The sequence below is a fragment of the Amaranthus tricolor genome, chromosome 8 (assembly GCF_026212465.1).
Source record: "Amaranthus tricolor cultivar Red isolate AtriRed21 chromosome 8, ASM2621246v1, whole genome shotgun sequence".
In the NCBI taxonomy this organism is placed as follows: Eukaryota; Viridiplantae; Streptophyta; class Magnoliopsida; order Caryophyllales; family Amaranthaceae; genus Amaranthus; species Amaranthus tricolor.
The window spans coordinates 4,370,809-4,373,308 of NC_080054.1; positions in this window are offsets into that span (position 1 = coordinate 4,370,809).

A 2,500-nucleotide genomic window follows, 5' to 3' on the forward strand; every position below is an offset into this window, starting at 1 on the left:
AGACAATATGTTGCAAACAAAGGTGAGTTTTGGTCCATGGAAAAACTAGTATAACTTAACTCTCATTTGGGTGTCCCCTAGGGTCACAAGGGAAAAATCTCTTTATCTATTATAGGGGGAAGGTTATAGTTGAGGGTTGGGGCCCAAGGTGCCATCGACTGGGCATGTGGTAGGCATGGAGCCATGGCCGGAGCCTCGCCCCCGACCCGACCCGCGGGCCGTGACCCCGCGGGCCGACCCGTGGGCCGAGGAAGGGAACGCTCGACTCGTGAGACGTGGGCATTGCTACGAGATCAAGAACGATATGCTTGGCCCGAGTGAGCCGGGGGATCTTGAAAAATCCACCCTTCTAATCTAATGATACACACGCACGCGCGCGCGCTAGGCGCTAAGGCGCTAAGGCACTTAAGCACTTAAGCACTTTAGCACTTAAGCACTTGAGCACCTTGAGCACCTGAGCACCTATATGGATGGTTATAATATAATGTGAGCTCTCAAGGTGCTGTGAAGGTTTTCGGGCCATGCGGTACGAAAGACGCTATGGCCCATGGGAAAGAAGGTGGTAGCATAGAGCCTCACCCCGAGCCGTGAGCCATGAGACCCCCCCCTTGTGATTATGGCTTGTAAGGGAGTTCATTGCAACGTGATCGAAAACATCATTCAAACTTAATATCAATGATTCTCATTACTATGGTTTGTAAGGGAGATTGTGGTATAGGAGCAATGTGGTAGCCTTGAGCCATGGCCGGAGCCTCGCCCCGAGCCCCGAGCCAAGAATGAGCCATGAGACCCCCCTAATGATTATGGCTTTTAAGGGAGTTCGTTGCAAGGTGATCAAAAACATCATTCAAACTTAATACCAATGATTCTCATTACTATGGTTTGTAAGGGAGATTGTGGTAAAGGAGTTCAATGTAAGTTGATAAAAAATACTCCCTTTTAGCCTCTTATATCATTCAAAAATTTATTTTTACCCATTTTTGAAAATAATATCAATGACTCTCACTCATAATATCTTTCCAACAAGCCTCCCATTTTTTCAAGATTTTTACAATTTTTTATCCATTTTTCACTATTTTTCACCAATTTAACGGAAAAAAAAAAAATAAAATATTTTTTTAATGAAATTAATATTTTTAACTAAACCAATCTATTTGTATATTTTTTCTCAAGTGTCTCCTAATTTTTCATGATCTATTGACACTTTTTACTATTTTTTATTATTTTTCCCTTTATTTCACCAATTTAACGGAAAAAAAAAATAAAATACTTTTTTTAATGAAAAAAATTTTTTTAACTAAACCAATGTCTTTATATATATTTTCTCAAGTGTCTCCTAATTTTTCATGATTTATTGACACTATTTACTATTTTTTATTAATTTCGCGTTTTTCGGCCTTATTTAATTAAAATAAAATACTTACAAGTTTTTTTTTTTCAAAATTTCAGCTTCTAAAATTTCTTTAATATATGTTCCAACAATACAAGTCATAAAAATGACATTATGTTACAAATAAAGGTGAGTTTTGGTCCATGGAAAAACTAGTATAACTTAACTTGCATTTGGGTGTCCCCTAGGGTCACAAGGGAAAAATCTCTTTATCTATTATAGGGGGAAAGAGTTTGGGAGCCTTGGGCTGGCATGGCCAGCACCCCCTCGCCCAGGCATGGGCGTTATGCGTGTGAGGGGTGACTACCCTCCATCACGTTGAATGCCATCCCGTGGGCCATCGCCGGCGATCGGTTTTTTCCGGTGGCTGGTCGGCCCTACCAGACGATGAGTGGGCCCTTCCTAGTCAGCTTGGCCTACGGTGATTCGTCTGGGGGAACGTCCCTTCGGTTGCTCCCAATGCCCCTTTCGGTTGACGGTTGACGGTTGACGGTATGCTTGAGGCCTAAGGAAATGCTGCGTCTTGTGATCCCCGACTACCCGCTCAGGCGGCACGACGGGTTTTCTTGACGTGGTTCAGTACGCGGGCTGATTCGTGTTGGTGTGGGAATGTGTTTCCCCTTCGGTTGCTGGTCCCTTCGGTTGAGATACGCTTGATGCCTAAGGAAAGGTTACGGGCCACGGAAGGACGTGACTTAGTATGCGGGCTGATTCGTGTCAATGGTCCCTTCGGTTGCCGGTCCCTTCGGTTGAGATACGCTTGAGGCCTAAGGAAAGGTTGCGGGCCACGGAAGGACGTGACTTAGTACGCGGGCTGATTCGTGTCAATGGTCCCTTCGGTTGCTGGTCCCTTCGGTTGAGATACGCTTGAGGCCTAAGGAAAGGTTGCGGGCCACGTAAGGACGTGACTTAGTACGCGGGCTGATTCGTGTCGATGGTCCCTTCGGTTGAGATACGCTTGAGGCCTAAGGAAAGGTTGCGGGCCACGTAAGGACGTGACTTAGTACGCGGGCTGATTCGTGTCAATGGTCCCTTCGGTTGAGATACGCTTGAGGCCTAAGGAAAGGTTGCGGGCCACGTAAGGACGTGACTTAGTACGCGGGCTGATTC